Here is a 19,659-nt window from a genome sequence, read left to right as displayed (position 1 = left end):
GTTGTCTCTTGTTCTTCTAATAAGCTTTGGGGGTCCAGATCTGCATCCCTCATCTTGCAGAGCATCGTGAAATAAACAGGACTTCTTATCAGCACAAGGACACATCTGCATAGACCTACTTGCAGGATCTGGCCCTTGTAGGATTGCTCTCTCAGTTGTTATATGTGAGTACAACGCCCGATGTACTAACTCATGCCCTTGCTCCTGAGCTAATGATTGTAACTGAGAGTAACAGCCTTACATCTGCACACTTTTTCCTCCCTCAATTTCTTTCCCTCCAACCCAGCAAGTACTTTTCTGGGCATCAGGATTAGTGAAGTGGGGGTTCCATAGGGGTTAGCTGAGTTGAACCCCCTCTGTAGAGTACCTGGTGTCTGTTGAATGCTGTTGGACTTGGGATACAGCTGTCCTATGTGCAAGAGGCATAGAAGAGATAACCTCTTCTACGAAGTTACCTATTTTTCTGAAGTTTGTAGTTGTCAAACAGTTAAAATTGTTTAACTGGATCAGAAGTTATTGGCACGCACAGAGACGTATTTCCCTAGGAAACCGGACTTAGGAGGGTTGGCTTTTCCCGTGTCACAAATATGGGATCTTCATTTGCTTTGGCACACGTTTTTGAAAGCCTTTTTCTCCGACAGATCTTTGCATGCGTTTAGGCAGCTGGTACCTTAAGGCAGCTGCCACTAAGGTACCGGTCACAAGTGACCTCCCACCTTCCCGGTTTCTTTTTCTTTTGCACCCCGGGGATCGCCCCGGCGCCTCAGCAGCCCGTGGGGTGTTAGGGGGGCACCCCGCAGGCGGGGAGCCGGCAGCGCCCCTTCCCTCGGTGCCTCCTGCACGCCGGGCGGGCTCAGGCCTCACCGCCGGCGCGGGGGTCCCAGGCTGGCCGCCCCGGGACAGCCCTCCTCGGGCTGCCGCTCCCGCACCCCCGAAACGGCCGCGCCGCCGCGGCGGCACGCCGAGCGAGGGACCCATGCCCAGGCTGCCTGCGGCGGCGCCGGCCCAGCCACCCGGGAGCTTCCCCGGCGAGGGCCGGGGCAGGCGGCGACGCGGGAGGCGCGGGGGGCGGCGGACCCCGGGCAGGGGCGCGCCCAGGCGCCGGGGCCGGGCCGAGCCGAGGCGGGCGGGGCTGCGCTGAGCCGGGCCGGGCCGGGCCGGGCCGGGCCGGGCGGGGGCGGGGAAGGGGGCACGGCCGGGAGGTGGAGCCGGCTGCGCTGGCGGCTGGGGCGCTCCGCGGCTGCCGGGCACGGGGCGCGCACGGCAGTGGGAGCCCAGCGCCGCCGGGAGCCGCCCGCCCGCCCGCTCGGTCTGTCCCCGGGGAGCCGCCGCCGCGGGAGCCTGCTGCGGTCGCCGGCAGGTAACAGGCCGAGGTTCGCTTCTCGGTGCCCCGGCAGCGCGGCAGCCTTTCCTTGGGCAGCCCTGCCGAAGGTCCCGTTCCCCCGCCAGGGGTGCCGGCTCCGGCTTGGCACGGCGCCGCCCTCCCGGTGCCTTGGGGCGAGCGGGTATGCCGGCTGGGGACACCCCCGGGAGGGGGCTCGCCGCCCCCGCCGCCGCGTTGTCTCACGGGGGGTGCGGGAGCGCCGCGGCTCCGCGTGGTGCTGGGAGTGCGAATCTGCCGGGGCTGAGGTGCCAGCCCGCCTGACAGCGGCTGCCGGGTCGCTCCCCGGCAAGAGGGCTGGGGGGGACGCGCCCCCGCAGTCCGAGCCAGCAGAACTCGCTCCGCTGGTAGCACGTCTCCGGGATCGGGCCCCGGGGAGCCTCTCGTGGTCGGTACTCGGGTGGCTCAGAGCTTGCCCTCGGTTTTTCTGCCTTTTATAAACCCACCCCGCACCCCGGGAGCCCTCATACTGTAAAGGCAAGTGGAGGAGCCGCGGGGTGCCCGGGGCTGTGCCTGGGAGCGCTCCGCCTTATGTTTGTAGCGTTTCGGGGTGTGCCACCCACCTCTCCCCCCGCGCCCCGAAGTTTGGATGAGGAAGGTGGGAGAGCAGCCCATGCTTCTGACTTTGGTCCGGTAGGAATTTTCTCTTTCGCACTTGGCTGATAGGGAAACTGCAGTCCTGCCACCCTGGGCCAGTCCCCGCTTTCTAATCGAGATTTACAGCTGCAACAACACGTTAGTGAGGTACCAGCCCACAGAGATGTGTGGGTTTTATAAACTCTGCAGCTGGGCACTTAAAGTTTTATCATAACTTTTGTATTGAAATGTTCTAGTGAGTGAGCAAACAGCATTTCCAGATGCATTGTACTTGGGTGGTTTTCTGTGAAGTCTGAGAATAGTAATTTCCTTTTTTTCTTTAGCACTTCTCTCAGCAGTTACTAAGCTCAGCCTGATTACTGCCTGTATTTCTATAGTAAAAGAAGATCTGAACACAATTAATAGATTCTAGGCACGTATTTCACTGAATAGCCAGTGGCTACCAAAGCTACTTGGGCAGAAGCGTGCTGGAGATGGCTCTGTGCCTGGCTGGGAATATGTAGCAAACTGTGAGTGCAGGCTCGCCCTGGATTTTTATTAGTGGGTTAAAAGTGTGTAGAGTTATTAAAGAGTTGTCTTAATTCAACAGGGTGTATCCAAGTGTCTGATGGATTCTACCAGTCAAGCACCTATTTTGGTATTTAGTGCTTTTGTGAACGAGCAGCAGTTGTTCTGTCTCAGAAGTGTACAAATTGAGAGCACGATAGCAAAGTCAATGGGAGAAATAGGCACGTTCTGGATCTTTTTCATAGTTTGGGGGGAATCTTTCAAATTTGACTGTAGCGTAATGTGCAGATGTGCTTCATTATCATCTGCTTTTGCTGAAGTGTTTGTGTAGTATGTTAAAATGATTCAAATGTTTGACCCTCCCTAGAAGGCAGTTAATGTTTCTGTATTTGTTGTGGCCGAGGTACAGCTTTTGTTGGCTTAAGCTAAAATATCATGCAATACAGTTGCCATGAATTTAAGCATAGCAGGGTGAGAGGAAGAAAGGAAGAGCTTGAACTTTTCTGAGATGTTGCAGACTGCCAGCAAAACCAAGGTAAAATTTCTACTGATTGTCCCACCCTTTCTGCAAAGCAGACCTTTGCCACAAAGGGCTTAGCCACCTGAGTCGTGGGTTTCGACCTGCGAGGGATGCAGGGACACCCTCGGGGCAGGGCTGGATGGAGATGGACCACCCGTTCAGATCCCCTGGGTGACGGGGAGCCGGGGGTGCGCGCGGGGGCTGCCCGGGCCGGGCCGGGGGGGCGAGGGCTCGGTGGGTGATGCTGGCAGTTTCCACGAGGGGGCTTTCTTGCCGTGCGGTGTCAGCCTGGCTCCAGCCCGGCTTCTGTAGCGCCGGCCGCCCCTCCGCTTGCCTCGCAGGTACCGGAGGAGCAAAATGAACTTGGGGGTGGCTTTCGCGCACAGGGTAAGTATTTCAGATTTCCTTTGTAAATTATGGGGAAATCCCTTTATTCCCCCTGAGGTGTAAGGGTAAGACATCCTGGGAAGAACACCAGTCTTCCGTTTCCAGGCTTGCTTAAAACTTAGAACGGATCCCAGCAACTTGATTTACCCACAGTGGAAATGAAGAAGAGGAGGCTGAGTGTGTTTTTTCACAAGAGAAGTGGTCTGAGTGTTTGCATCCTCTCCTCAGCTGATGGCAACGAATGACTGTATCTTGGTGTGATCTCATTTTTGGCTGCTTTAACATGTATTCTACTTCTCAGGGTGGGGCTGGGCGAAAGGGGAACGGGAATCATTGTGTGTGTATGAAAATGCTGAGCTATCCTTAAGTCCTTTGCCAAGTTGCCTGTGTATTGTTTAATTCAAATAATTTCATGCATGCAGCCTTGCAGGTCTGTTTTAAAAGGCAGAAACTGTATCTGTAACCAGGAATAATATTGCAGTTCATAAAACATGAGAAACATCTGTTACTGTGACTTCAATTTGTTCCTGTCTCCTTGGAATAACCAAGCTGACAGCTCAGACAGTCAGGTTTAATGTCCTGTGCTAAACCTTTGGTCCTGTGTCCCATGGCTAATTGTGACTCACAGAATCAATAAACCCAGCTCCTGCTCTGCTGCAGCAGCTCAACGGGGGAGCAGGAAGGGCTTCAAGCCACCTCACTGTGTGGAGCTAGTCCACACCAGCAGACAATGGTGGACAGATTGGGGTTTCTGTAAAACTAGGTCTACCGTGTGCGCTTGTTGTTTTCAGCACAACAGAGCTGGCTGGAATCTTGGTGTTCTCTGGGCATTAGTGCTGAGCAAGTGGGAGGGAGGGTCTGCACTGCTGTAGGGGTAGTATTTTCCCTCTTAACACCTTTTATCTTGCCTTAATCTATCCCAGGTTGAATACTGTAGGCAGTTGAAGTAAAGCCATCTCATGCTTTGATGTGTGTTTATTGGCTCTAGCATCTTGTTCTCCTGTCCTCTTTTTTTTTTTTTTTTAAATTTTCTTTTTCAGTTAGGATGCTCTCTTCCCACTCCACCTCCCTGGACAAAAAGAATTAAAGCACAGGAGGCAAAAAGTTAATTAAGTGACTGTATTTTTGTGAATGGGTTTTCTTACTTTGCCTCTGCCTTTCTTGCTGCCTTCTGTAAGGTCCCTTCATAATTAAAATATTATGACTATCCTTATGGTAGCCCTCCACTTGTGGCAAGGATCCTAATTTGACGTCAGTACAAAAACACTAGTTTCTGGCATAAGGGCAGATGACATTTCATCAGCTAGTGCATACCCTTTTTTTTTTTAAAAAAAAAAAAAACCGACAGTGCTAAGACCATATGGGCAGATAATGAGTTTAAGCTGATAAACAGCTTACAGATTTGCCCAAATAAAGGACTTTCTTCCTAGAAAACATGTTTTCCTTTAAAATAAATAATGCAGTTCCTGTGTTTTTATTTAATTATCTTGAGCCCTGTCTGTTCTCACCAGGCTGCAGGAAAACAGACACCACTGCTCTGGGAACAGAAGCTACTGGATTTATGAGACCGTGGGTCTTAGATGAGGAAGGACTTGAAAAGAGAAGTTCAGATGCTACAAAACTGAGGCTTAAGGTATCTAAATAAGCAGATGGTGGTCCAACTTGTATTCGGAGACTTTTGTGAGGTAGTGCATAGTTCTTGACATCTTGAAGATGAGTCATTGCATGAGGTGGTAGTAGGTCCAAGGTCTGTTTGGGAGCTATGATAAAAACAGATAAATATCTATACTCCTTGCTAATCCTGTAAGGCTAAGGCTGCAGATGCAGTCCTTGTTTGGGGGTGTTGTTGCAAGATAATCCCTACTTTTGCTTTTTCAAGAGTTTGTGACTAATGTTAGCATGATTATTTTGTTTGTTTGTTTAGCTTAAACTGACTTACCAATGAAATGCAAGGGACAGATTTTTGGATCCATTTTGCTTGTATTTTTTGAGAGAAAAGCACAAGTAGTACAGTGAGGGTTGGAAAGTAACTTGCTTTCAGAAGTGGCGGTCTTTAGTTTTCACTTTAAAATAATGACTCAAAACCAAAACCAAGTAGTGCATTTGCATGAAAGGACAAAGCCTGTGTATTTCTCCCCCAAAATGAATAGGAGTGAGCTGTTTGAGATATGAAATCGCTCGTTCCCTTTTAAGTTTTTTATTAGGAGTTCTCTCTCCCCCCATCTCTCTCTTTTTTTTTTTTTTTTTTTTTTTTTTTTTTTTTTTTTTTTTTTTTTTTTCTCCTTAGGAATGATTGTTAATCTTAAATGGAAGTAGCAAATGAAGGAAGAAAAGTCATTCCAGACATTTCTGTTCTTCCCAAAGATGCTTATTCCTTTTAAAACTTCCTTAAATGTTTAGTGTTGTCCCCTCCTGTCCCATCACTTCTCAGCACTGGGAAGACTACTGGACTTTAATTGTATTTCATATGAACATATGTTCCAGATGTCTAGAGCTTTGCTTTCCAATGGTCGCTGATGTGACAGCTGCGTTGCATTTGGTCCTACTATTGCTCATGACTGCACAGTTCAGCATTCCCCTTGTGTCTGTTCCTTCCCCTACACCGTTTCTTATTTTCTTTTCATGGCTCTTACAGTCTTGAGTTTCAAAAATGGTGCGTGAATTATCCTATCCCATAGTTCCAGAGGATTCAGGTGAATTCAGTGCCCACCAATTAGTTGATGGAACATTTTTTTTTTTTCCTTCCTCTTCCACCTCTCTAATGTCTTGCCTTGGAGTGTTTAGTAGCTGCTTTGCTGTTTATCGTTTCTGCATTGGTAAAGGTCTGTCATGCGCTGATTTAGTATAAATTGTCTGAGACTGAAAAAAAGTGGCTATAGGAAAGTGTTGTGTTGATCTTCTTTTGTTAACCACACCAGCAGTAAACCAGTTCGTCAGTGTGTTTTTATTCATTTTTGCACAGAAAAGATTTAAAGAAACAAATGATAAAAATATTTTACTCTTACAAAATGACCCCAAATGGGATTTGCTTCTGCACCTCTGCCACCTCCTGTTCTCTATTAATGGGCTTGAAGTATTTCCATTTTCCCAGAGTTTGTAAGAAGCAACGTGTACTCTTCCAGGGCAGCGGAGCTGTGCTGGAGGTGCTGTACTTCTTTGGTCTTCCTCAGGCTAGAGGGAGAGAGGCTCGGTATCCTGGTGAGTTGTATATGTGTGACTTTTCCCCCCATCTGAATTGCCTCTGCACATTTTTTGATACAAGAAGCTTTGGATGACCACATGCCTAATGTGAATGCTTCATGTTTGGTGGGCTAATACACAGTGCATATTACATGACAGTTGAGGGTATTCATGTGGTGTCAGTTTACCTTTACCAAATTCAGTCAAAAGAAAACCAAAACCAGTATCTTGTCATTGTCCTTGGAGATGGTGGAAGTGGGGTTTTGACTATCGCAGGATTTTAGTACGAGTCTTGTTCTGCGCAGCATTCCTCCTGTCTGTGTAGTCCCTCCAACAAGGATTCCAAGGATTAGTGAGTCCCTGGGGGTTCTTGTCCTTTGGGGCTTCTTTTGGCATCAGGATGTTCCCTTTGCTATATACTTACTAAATAAACCTGGTCTAAAATGGAAGTTTCCAACTACTTGAGAAATAAATTGTAAGGTCACTGTAGAAGAGTGAGTTCTTAAACCCAAATGAAGTTCACATTTTTTTAGAACAGTGTATCACTTCAGGAAGAAACAGAGGATGCTTTTGACTAAATGAACAGTGCTGATACAGAATCTCATCCATATGCCTGGTTTTGTGAATATTAAAGGGGCTGCATGAATTTGTGGATTAGGGCTTAGGTCTGAGTTTGCTCTGCTCAGCTGTTGATTGACTGTGTTGAATTCATCTCTGTTCCTGCCCTTCCGTCTCCCTCATTTAGTTGGTGCATAGCCATGTTAGAGAGGGACTTTCTTGGAGTGTCTGTGGTGGCTAGTGTGATCTGGAGTCTGCCCTAGTTAGTCTTCTGGAAGCAGTATAGCCAGTATCCTCTTTACTTCTGACATCTGTGAAGTTAGTGTCAGGACAAAATCTTACAGTGGTGGTTGATCCTGGGAAAGTGGAACTGAATCAAGCTGCTAATGTGAAAATTCACGTAGTATAACAGAGATAATAATAGCTCATATTCTTTCAGACTTTTCACTTGAGTCATAAAGAGACTTAAATACATTTTGTGCCACCCCAGATGTCTGGAAAGCCATCAACAGATGAACGGAATGGGGTATGGGACTGTATGGTGACTTGTTGATTGTGGGTCAGAGGCACAGCCTGGCAGGCGCTCAGGGGCTCAGAGGCCCTGGCTGCACCTCGGATTGTCTATATTGTGCACGGATACAGTGCTGACTGTTTCTGCAGCTTTATGCTTCTCATAAGGCTCAGCAATAAAACTGTAATGCTAGCAGCTTTTTTTCATGGCTAAATGCCCAGTTTGAGGAAGGGTGATGTTGGTCATGTTGCTAGACATACATATTTATGGCCCTGTTTCATCTGTTGAATTTAATCTGTTGGGGTATTTTTAATGTTATTATGGAAACAGTTACTATATTTACTCCTTGTGAAAAGCTTGGTGTATGAGAGTCTATGAGGAGGGAGTTTTAGAGTAATAAGGATTGCACTAAATAAGTGTCTACACTTCTTCAGGAAAAAATGGTCTAAATGAACTGCCTGGCATCTTGCCTGTTCTTGAGACGTGGACCTCACAGGGCACTGAACTGGAACACGCTATGCTGGGAAAGCAATGACAGGGTTTGTTCTTGGCTCACTTGATGGCACATCTCGTTTTCTTGTGGAGCGAAGAGAACCAGATCTTCTTGTACAGAGGACGCTTATGCCTGTACTGGGCTGGTTTCTCAGACCCACTGAGAACCTGTTTCTCATGGAAGTCTCCGGGACCTGTGGGTACCTTTCAGATGAACTTCTCAAAACCCGTTGCCAAGGTAAATGAGATAGTGGTATGGAAATTCAATGGATTTGGAATGGGAGTCACTGTCACTGTTGTTGATGTACTTATTTCTGTAACTATTTGAAAACAGAATGTTTTTTGATATCAGTCTTGCTGATAATAATTGGTCGGGCTTAGTAGGGGTAATAATGTGGTGGGTCCACAATGGACATGTGTAAGGAGTAATTGAGAATAAAGGATTGAATGTCTCAAAATGTTCTAAAGAGGGGTGGACTTTGTGTCCGATGTATTTCTTAACTGCTTCTGACTGCCCTTTGTTCTTGTTAATGTCAGAGGGGATTCTCGGAGCTGCTTAGAATGAGGCACTCATTTTTTGTTGATCAACAAAGCCTTTGCTTCTGATGGGAATATGGCAGAAGCACAGACATGTAACAGGGATCTTAGAGTTGCACCGAGATGTTTTTCAGAATAAGATACCGGAAAAGCTGAGAGCTAGTTCTGGAAATGCCTGAGGCACAATGCTGGAAGCACCAGTACATCTCTTTGACCTACGTTTTGCTTTGGCAGCCTGAGAATTGACAATGTAATACCTTGCTGATGTGATGAATGACTCTGGGTTCACAGCCTTGAAAAAAACCCTTCCAAACTGATAAGAATTTCAGTTTACATTGATGCTTTGCCAATTAAAACCAGATTCTCTTCTTTTGTTATGGGGATGTTAAGGGGAAGCATCAGTCAGGAATAACAGTCTGATGTGATTAAGAAAGAATAGGGTTTCCCCGGAGAGTGGCTGGATTAAGAGTTAGGGGGTTTTTGCTCTGTGTCTCCCCCCCCAAATGGAGAAGGTTTGATGCTTTGCATTTTGTGTGTTCATATTTTGATACTGCAGCAGGGACAGCTTGGCGGGAGAAGTGGCAGAGTTTAGTCTAAAAACATTAATTTTCTTTGTTAATGCTGCTGCAGACAGTTCCAAGTTTCAGTTGGTAGTGGATTTCTTGTAGTATTTCTGTAACATGATGCTCTTTGGGAACAGCTTTGAAGCTCTGTGCTGGCCTTGGGGAGCAGAGGGCGTTGGGAGGGGGGACTGGACTCTCACTCCCAAGTCCTATCACTGATTTTACTGTTCAGAACAGAGGTGTGCAATTGCCAGCATCACTGCCATCGGCCTGCTGTAGAGCCTCTCTGGCTCTGGGAAAGCGCTTTTCTGAGCATCTGTTTCACCAGCTGTGAAAATGAAGACAGTACCCTCAGCATGTGGGTATGATGAACATTCTTGTTAGCTAATCTTGGTAAAGTGCATTGGAACTGTGAAGCATCATGGGCTGTTGTTTGAAAGTGTGAAGGTTTCAAGTGCTGTAAGCCAAAAGCTTACATCTTTGTTAGGGAAGAGAAGTACCAACTGTGAGTCCTTCTAGGGCAGCAGAGGCAAAGGGTTTGTGGGAAAGAAGAGGAATTTGCCTATAATGGAGGACCTGGATTTACTTGGAACTTTGTAAAGTGTCTGTCCAGGGCTGGATTTTGCCCTCATACCACAGGGTGATGCAGTTGCATTTCCTTTTGTTGTTTTTCCATCCCCCCTCACCACATACTTGCTTTTTATGATCAAAGCTCCAGTCTTTAAAGATATGCCAATGCCTTGTAATAATGCTGAGAAGATCCCCTATGGGGAACGGTTCTGATTAGACACTGAGGAATTCTTTAATTCTCTTCATACTTCGTACTATTAGGAACATCTTGTTGATAAAAGGTGTGGCTTTTTTCCCTTGCTGTTACTACTTCTTTGGCTCCCCTTCTCCCCAGACACTCATGCTTTATGCTCTCCCGTTGTGTCATCTTATATGAACTTTATTCCTTGGTTCTTGCTTTCAGTTTGTTCTTTTATCTTCTACAGCACTCAGTGAACACTTAAAAATAATAAATATTAATAATAGAGCTCTTTGAACCAGCAAGTTCTTTGCTGCTTAAACTCACCTTTTCCTGCTGCTTATCCCCTATTAAAAGTTGCTATAATCTGCAGATTGTAGCTGTAATAACTTCTGCAGCAGTGACTGGGTTTGTGACAAGCACAGGATTATAGCTCCAGGTAGGGAAGTGGCAGCAGGAGCAGAGATCCTCAAAGGCACAAAGATGTTGTTTCAATTGAAATATTCTTAGCAATAAAGGAACAGAAGCCAAAAAAATTAATGTGGGAATAGAGCTATCTATCTAAATAGCCCTTCTTACACAGGTTTCCACAGAGTGTTAGTGACCTATATAGGATAATCCTGTATCGAATCTAAAATCCTGTGTTTAGAGGGGGAAAAGCATTTTTTCTGGAGAACATAGTTTAAGAAGGCTGTACTTTTGGAGATGCTTTCAAGCCAATTCATAGGAAGTGTCTTAAATCAGCAAGACAAACTGTGAGAGACATCTGTGATATTACTATATGTTTTCTTTTAATTCCCTCTTCAGACAGATTTACCTCTCCTTAGAGTTACAGAAGAAAAAGATACTGTCTGCCCCAGTGCGTGAAGTTGTCCACATAAAGTACAGGTTAGCCTTTGAAGCTTATATTGCACATGTTCTTTTGGACATCAGCAACATTTTTACTGTCTCAAATCACAGCCTAAGGAATGAATACAGCAAACAGGAATTCAGTGTGTGAGGCTTTCCCACCACATCTCCTTTCCTCTGTTTAATAATACAAGCTACTAATTTAGTAGAAGAAGAGAGAATCTGAAGTGTCAGGGCAAACTTCAGGAAGCCTTATTTGTTTCTTCTACACGGTTTTGGCTTGGCCCTATTTAGGGGAGACGAGCTGTTCCTAAGCAGAACCTCTCTGCTGGATGTGGGTTGCTTCCAGGCTTGTATCTTCAGCAGAAACCACACTACTTACCACTTGAGGCTAGGACTGACTGGGAGTTTTTCAAGGAAAAAATTTGCCTGCAGAAAATGCTGATTTGTTGAAACCAGTATGGCCTTGTGGGAAAGGGTTGGTCTTCACTCAGTTCTCCTTGGGTGAATTTCTCACATTTGGGATAGAATCTCTTAGTCAAAGCAGAGATGCTGGTTAGCAGCCAAGTGGTTTGGGTTTTTCACCTATGCTGTCACAAATCCAGAACAGGGTCCTGAAAGCAGGTTTCCTACCTGCCAGAAATGCATGACCAAGCCACAGGACTGCAGTTCTAGGGCACATGGGGTTTTGCATGAAGGATTCCAAGGTGGATTCCAAACCTTCATCCCTATGTGAAACGAAAAAATATTTTAAGTCTCAGAAAACATGGTGGGATGAGAAATTTAAGCTAAGGTGTCCTTACGTCTTTAGTGGCCTTGCTGTCTTGGCAAAATAATCAGCATGTCAGTCACAGAAGAGCAACTGACCCTGAAGCACTGCTGGTGTATTTTGGCAGGGTCAAGGTTGTACAAGGCTATATAGCCCTTGAGTCCCTGCTTTCTCTGAGGAATATTATTAGAAAAGCACCTTAAGCAGCCAAGCAAAATAAGGCTGAGCGCTGCTGGTATGTTTGTGCCTGGGACATTATTGTTGGGCAGGTTAGGAAAAATAATGCTTAGGGCAAGAGAGGAGCTTCTTGGAACAGGATGAAACACTCTCCTGCTGGTTTGATTGCAGCGAGATCAGCAAAGGCAGGGGTAACCCATGGTTTCAGTAATAGATCTCTTTCTTCCCATTTCTTCTCTCCCCCTGTTTTATGGAGAGGAGAGGAGAGGAAAGTGGTCCTCTCTTCAGCCTTTCTTAACTCCCCTTGGAGAGTGAGGCGATAACAGGAAAAAAGCCAGGATAAGTGAGGTGTGTGCTTAGCCAGGGCATTTGTTCTCTGTGGGTTCTCTCTGCACCACCAAAGCCCCTGGCTCTGCTTGTTCCAGAGCGGCTCAGCCTCCTTAATCCTGCTGTGCTGTGTGCTGCTTGGCTGCTGAGGGAGCTTTCTGGGGCTCCCTCTGTTGTAAAAGGTGGGATTGCAAAATTGAGGTACACATGCCAGTTATGATCATATAAGAATGCCGCTCTGCCTTTCCTTTGTATTTTGTTCCCCCTGCTTTTAAAACCGGGGGGGTGGCAGGAAGGCTGGGGTTTGAAACTTCATCATTGCGTAGAGAAAGACAAACCACTCCTCTTAAAGGCAAAACATTCCAGGCCCTTGCTGTGTATTTGAGGTTTAAATAACGGGAATTTCCTGTTTCCAAGAAGCCAAGTGCATCCTCAGATAGTCTGCTAACCTGTTTTAAGAAGGCTTTTGTTCATCTTGTGGTACATGAGGAGTCTGAGCTTGCCTTTTTGGTTTCACCCCTCCTTCTTCTTCAAGTTAAAGTAGGAGGCATAAGGTGTGTTTATAGCACACAGAAGCATGGGGCGGCAGAAGGGCTGAGCTAGTGGGAACCAGAACCAGGATCTTTAATGGGTGCAGCACAGAGGAATCCACTACACACAGTCAGCTCTGGAAATAGTATAATGTCAAAGCACTCCTGGATGTGAGATGAGCTCCAGTGTGCCTGCCCCCCGGGCAGAGATGCAGACCCCAGATATGGAACATTGGAAAGAACAAATAAAGACGCTCTAAGCCTTGCTTTTATGGTGGCTTTTGGTGATAGCAAGGCGATACTTATTGTCAAATATTAGCTGACATTAATCTCTCAATATGTTTTCACAAAAAATTGATCTAAGAAAAAATATTTCTCTTAAATCTATCAAGTCTAAGTCTTCTGTCTTTGGTTGAAATATCAGTAGATTTCTGCCTCTTGCTTCTTCTGGCTACAGTCATTAAAGGAACATCTAAAGGAACCTCTAAGATGCTGATTGCTAAGGTTCCTTAGATCCCCAGGAGGATGAAGGTAAGCTGCTGCTTTTCACTAGAGGCTTAGACTGTGCTGTTAATGATAGCTGACATTTGGGAATTATGCGAGACCTTTTTAAGGACTAGACTGCCCACAAAAGTCAGTTTGCATCTTCTGTATCAGTGAATAACCAGACTTCTTTGCATCCATTTCATGTCTATATTCTGTACATTTAATTATATTTATTGAGAAAAGAAAGCTATTGATTTAAGACTTCACACTTTTCTTCTTCTGAATCAGGGATGGAGAACTGAAGAACATCAGGGTAGTGTGAAAATAGTTCCAGAAAGTTGAGAACTCAGATGTTTGATTGAGCTGTGCTGCAAAGTCCTCCTGTTGAAGGGACAGACTGCACTAGGCTAGCATTGTGGAGGGTTTGCCATAACCCAGACCAAGGCTGCATGCCCAGGTATTCCCTGAGACTGACTTGCAAAATCCTTTCTGTGGCTGGAGCTGTATTCTTGTGGTCTTCAATGCTGCAGTCTAGGACTGGTCACTTAAAGCTGAAGGAGCCCAGAAGAAGCCATGTAGTGGATCTGTTTCCCTTAGTATCCTACAAGATCACGCCTGTAGACTATCCTTTAGCATGAAGCTGCAATCTCCAGCTGTAATCTTTGATTCTTTATGAAAGTGCAAGGGTATGGACTGGGACCAAACATTGATTTTTTAAAATAGAATATGATTAAATGTAAGAGTGTCTGAGTCTGGCTGTCTTGCAGCTTTGTAGGTAACTCTGCAGGGAGAAGATTTGTCACTTCCTTCCCCTTTCCTGTTCTACTCTCTCTGAGCTTTTTTCCCTGTCACGAATTCTGTCTAGTAAAGCAAGGATTTGTTCTGATACACTGTTGTTTAGCAAGGAGGTTGTGAAACAGATGCAGTTGTAGAAACTGGTGATAAGGTAATTTTCTCACCCTTCTAATAGCTGTAAATGCATTCAAAAGAGGATTCGTGTTGCTAGTAGCATTTGTTACAGTATGTGTACTCCCAGACATGAATCAGAGATTGACTGGTGGATAATGATCCAGTGCAGTGTGCTTGAGTGAACAGATTGGGCAGGCATCTGAACTAGCCTACCAGAATGAGTCCGGTGCTCAGAATTTTTCTGGCAGATAATCACTGTGACACAAAATAGAAACTATCTGCCACTTGTTGATTGAGTTCACGTGGTCCATGTTATCTGAACATCTCAGGGTTGCAAAAGGATTTTTTTGAGGCAGAGAATCCTGTTTACCAATTCCCATTGTACTGATGTAAGGGAAATCCAAATGATTTGTTGAGGGTATCACTGGAAATCTGTAACAGACCAGAAAATAAGACATCTTGTTTTTAAGGAAGAGCCAGTGACTCTTCCTTCATAGCACCTATCAAAATTTTGCTCCTTTAAAATATATCTCAGGTTTAAAAAATGGGAAGGGAATATTTCCAGTGTTATTGGAAGATTTTTCTTAGCTAAATAAATGGCTGGCTTTGCTGTTCTCTTGTACCCAAATGTCCTGTATTGCTCAGTGATACGTTGCAAAGGCTTTCTCTTCTTCTGACTGTGTTAATTGTGCTTTTACTAAATTTGGATAGAACGCCTTTTTCTCTGTAAATTAAATTTTTTTTTTGGGGGGGGGGGGGCGCAGGAAGCAGGGGAGGGTTGTGTAGTTGTTTCTCATACAGAAACAAAGATCTTCTGAAGTTTTGGAAGGACTAGGGGGGTCAGTGGGAATTCTTACCTCTGCCAAAATAGTCAGTATTTTGTGGTTTGGGATATGCATGAGAGTATGAGAGACTAGAGGTTGTGGTCCTGGGATCTGAACCTCTTTTTTTTCCACATTGTACTGCAGTGCACTTACTACTCTTGCCTTCTGAATGTCAACTTTTGACCTGTTAAATTCTTAGAAGTGTGCACAGGTTTGTAACAAGTATTTTTCTTTGAATAGACTGGCTTTTTCAGACTGTTTACCCCCAAAAAGGTGTTTGTTGAGAGGTTCTAGTCAAGCCTAATAGTCCTTAACAAGTTAGTGACTCCTCGAGTCCTGCCATGTAGCAGTATTTGAGCAGTGATGTGGTCCTGAAACATTTGCCTGTTTCCACTGCAGCAATCCTACAAAGCCACAAAGTGAGATGGCTGCTTTCTCTACCCTGAGGCACTCCTGGGTGCTTCCTTGAGAAAGTGATTTGCTCTGGAGATGTTAAAAAGGCACACACTGTACAAAAAAAAAAAACAAACCCCCCCCCCCCCCAAAACAAAATAAAAAAAAACAACAACCAAAAAACACCCCAAACCCAACCAAACAACAAAACACCAACAAAACAAAACAAAACCCAACAAAACCCAAAAACCCCAAAACTTCCCAGGCACAGGTGTGGAGCTGCTGAGTATTAACGCCAATTGTGCAGTTAAAAATCGCAGCTTTGTTCTTGAGACTGTAATAGTGTTAAAAAATTCAGCCTTGATCTTGATGAGCGCTCAAGTCCCTGAGCTTGTGTTGAATCAGGGTCAAGGTTTTTAATTTGTTCATTCTTCAGAGATGGTGCTCACCTTCTGTGGCAGCTGAAATTCGGGGGTGGGGGTGGGTGGGCCGGGGGGGCGCTGTGTGTGCTCAGCGTTTTGGAAGGAAAACAGTGTGTGCATGTGTTGTGAGCTGTGATCTACAGAAGTCAGGATCTCTAGGGTGGCTGCAGTATCTAAGTTGATGCCCCTATAGTTGTTTCTTAATTAAACCCCAGACACTTTACATGATTTCTCTTGAACTTCAGGACTCTGCTTTTCTTCAGCATATTTGAGACTTCTAGCCTGGAACTCCTTGGAGCTTTATATTAAGGTATTAAAGGGAGGAAAACCAGTTGGTTGCCTCGAGCTGAGGAGGAAATGCTAGACTCGAAGGATTATTTCAATGCAATGAATTTTAAAGACTTTTTGCTATATGTGTGTGGAAAGCTATCAAAATGCTAATGGTTCTGCTGTCTTTTTTAACCCTTTCAACATATGAAGCTGTCGGAGGGGCGGTGAGAATAATGTTGCTCAATGGCAAAAGGACAGTCCAGCCAGAAATTAAGTTTAAAGTAGCTTTTCATCTGTTAACTACAACTTCTCCCAGTAATAAGGAAGAATGATGCACCCATCATCACCCATCAGAATAGACTCATTCAGTTATTTATATTAATTATATAAATAATTTTTATATATTTATATAAGATATTTATTTTATATAAATACACACATATATAAATATCATTCATTTATTTATATTAAATATAATATATTCATTCAGTTGAGCTCATCTGCAGGTGTGGTGTAGGTCAGCCAGGTAACCAACATCCTACAGGAAAGGCTAGCACAGGGCTAAGGAGCTCCCTTCACCCAAAAAACCCAAAGTGAAGTTGGAACCAGGTTGCTCTGGCTGGATGACTCTTGCAGCCCCTTTCTGGGGTGACTCAGGAAGCTGTGTGGAGGTTTGGTCCTTCCCCACCTGGTTTTTGGGATGGGCACCTTGCCCCCAGAGTTGTGGATGCCTCTGTTGTGCAAGAGGTCTGTGTGGCTGCCAGGGCACAAGGAGTTCTGCCACTGACAAAGCAACTTATCCAGTCAAGAACATACCTGAGGGCCCTGGGAGACAGGATGGATCATCCTGCCTGTGGCAGGTTGAATGCAAGTCTCCTACAGTAGTGCAGATGTTCTCTGTTTGCTTACCCTAGTTTTTCATCAAGGAGATTCTGATTCTCCTGGCTATCTTGCCTCACCATGCTAAACAAGGGAAGGGGTGGGCTTTAGGTGAGCGCACATCTCGGAGTGTTTTCTATGTTTGCTATGTGGCAGCTGTGACCTGGGCAGCAAGATGAGATGCTGAGGTGATATTCTCAGATGCTGAGCAGATACTGTATTTGAAGTAGCTCTGTGTCGCTCTGGCTAAGCTGCTGTTGCTGCCCAAAGCAGCTGGGTTGGTTTGGTCTGCACAGGAGGCAAGCAGGCGTTGTCCTCTGGGGATGCTATGTGTATCTGTGAGGAACTTCTATTCCATTTATTTAGGTTTGGGGCTGAGGTTTTCGACATGCTAGGAATATCTCATTCAACTCTTACAGAGATTCTGTTCATGTTCTGCTTTGGAGCCAGGTAAATACTTGGATAACTGGCGACACAAATAACTGAAATTGTGAGTGTTATTAAACCCATGAGACTCGGTCATTCCTTTAGCTGGTCTGAAATATCTTAGAGCAATGGGTCTGTCTGTGCTTATCTTTTTAATCACGACTAGCCAGGCAATTTCAGCTCCCTGGAGAGCCCAAATCACTGAGCTGTGGGGTTATCTTTGCCATTAGGGTTGTGGCTTTCAGGTTTCAATGAACTTTCAATGTTTTGTTTTTTAATTTTTTTTAAGGCATATTTACTGTTAAATATTAGCTGCCAGCTTATTTCATATCTTAAAAGCATCAGTGTTTTCCATTTTATAGCCAAGACTTACCACCTGGGGTCAAGAGCAAGGGCAGGCAGTATAAAAGGGATTGCTGCAGGGATCTGTTTGGGGTTGGTACTGGGAGGACGCTGGATGAAGCAAGGTAAAAGGATTGGATAGCAGTGAGACTGTGGAATAGGATTTTCCTTTCTCATTCGGCATGAGTATGAAGAGGTATTGCTTTGCTTGGGGCATCCTAAACTAGATTGGATAGGATGCTGGGGAAATTGATTTTGGGGAAAACTGTTTTGACTTGGATTGTTCTAAATGATATGAAGATATAGCTGGTGAATAATACAGTAAGCACTGGGGTGTGTGAGTTTTCTAGTATGTGTGTTGACCATGATTTCCTGTGTGGCTTTTAGCAAATGTATTATTTTGAGACACTGTGTGTATATTTATATACTTGGGAGAAGGAAGAGATATTCTCACCCCACCCCCTGTATTTTTCCCAGCACGGACAGTTGCAATCTGCTTGTCGATCTCATGTATACTTAAAGGCTGTTTTCACCGGACTTATCCCTCTCAGATTCTTACATTTCTTAATGGATGGCTTTAGGTATTGCAAACAATACCTTTTAATAAGAAATTATTCCCCCCTGAAATGTTTGTGATTACTGGGGGAGAAAAAAATGTAACTTGGAGGTTCTTTAATTTAGTTTCTTGTTTTCTTGTATATTTACTTAATATTTTAAGTATTAATATTTAAGTATATTAATTATATGTATTATATAGATAAAAATTTATTAATATTTAAGTATATTTTGGTTAATCGTGAAAAATTAGGACTGTATGCATAGATAGATGGCTTTTATTGTGTCCGTAGTTGTTTTACAGACAAAAATCTTAAACTGTGCAACTGTTTTGCAGTTCCTGTTTGGTTTTTTGTATGTGTGAAGAGAAGGGAGCCTGAGCTGCATACTTCCACCACAACCCCTTATTCCATGCTAGAAGAAGAAGGTATTGGCAGTGGGAAAAGTAGAATTTACAGAGGAATGCATGTACGAGACATATCAATGTCGCTTCTGTGATTAAGTATGCAGTTAATCTCTGCAGATTAAATATTAAACACAAATGCAAAACAAAATCCTCTACTATTTCTGAAGGAATATGCCATTTAGAGTTGGGCTTTTGGATGAGCCTGTGAAGCAGGTTGCTGGGCTGGCCAAAGGGTTAGCGGGATATGCAGGCATGGTCCATGAAGGGTATTTTTGGAAGGGGTTCGGTTCAGTCACCCTCCTTGATAGGCAGCAGTGCAGGTGTTTGTTTTATTTAGGGTTGCCTTGGGAGAGTAATTCTCATGCAGAATAGAACAGGAATCTCTGGCTTCTTCCTTTTATTTTTTTTAATTACCTGCATAATTTAAAAGCCCTAATTCTCCTTTCTGTTGGTTGAATGAGGAAAGGAGGAGTGCTGAAATGCTTATTGTCAGAAACCACAGTCTAAAACTTGCAAGTTGCTATCTCACAGCTGTTGCCTTGTTTGCACGTACTAGTTTATGTTTCTGAGGTGAGAAGGGTCTTAAGAGATCCAGCCCATGACAGTAAATAGGGAAAGTTCCCTGTTTGCTCAGACTAGATATATGTGTGCTTTCCTATCCAAGAAATAGAGATTTGGTGTGTTGGAGGTGTTATGCTCTGAGATTTCAGTCTTCATTGTAGCAGCAATTATTTCCACCAAGAATATTTGTATTTCTAGATTCCCAGGACTGAAGACACCTTGCCCCAGGATATGCACCAGCATGATAGGCAGGACACCTTCTGGGAAAGGGAAAGTGCTTCATTCAAATATTGGCTTAAAGTTAGGCAAAAAGGGCATATGAACCAGTCTGCAGTATTCCAGAAGCCTAGCAGTCAGTCAAATTACCAGCTGTTGGATGAGCTGTGGTTATTGTCCATGTGTGTGGTCTTAGCCCATGGCAAATGAAAGGTAATACAATTTAGCTGAACTCTATCATTGCTAAATCAAATTACCTTGCATCAGCTGCAGGAGATGAGCATGCACACATCTCAGGGAGCTACCATGGCTCAGTTGATATACAGCCTCCTGTTAC

General features: G+C 44.7%; 1 protein-coding gene across 5 annotated transcripts in view; it reads left to right on the top strand.

The window, feature by feature from the left end:
• Positions 1–635: 635 nt before the first annotated feature.
• The window catches only part of TSPAN18 (tetraspanin 18), a 124,679-nt gene continuing 105,655 nt past the window's right edge, over positions 636–19,659 (top strand). For 2 of the 5 annotated variants that reach the window (XM_040600322.1, XM_040600317.1), the window contains exon 1: positions 1,220–1,360. The gene's annotated coding sequence lies outside the window, so the exon portion shown is untranslated. Of the gene's footprint in view, positions 692–1,219; positions 1,374–19,659 lie in introns of those variants that run through there. The other 3 variants (XM_040600320.1, XM_040600318.1, XM_040600324.1) reach the window with 3 other exon arrangements.

Source organism: Falco naumanni, chromosome 7, assembly GCF_017639655.2.
Source record: "Falco naumanni isolate bFalNau1 chromosome 7, bFalNau1.pat, whole genome shotgun sequence".
In the NCBI taxonomy this organism is placed as follows: domain Eukaryota; kingdom Metazoa; phylum Chordata; class Aves; order Falconiformes; family Falconidae; genus Falco; species Falco naumanni.
The sequence above is the reverse complement of the archived record's forward strand: the minus strand, read 5'-3'. Positions and strand labels throughout refer to the sequence as shown.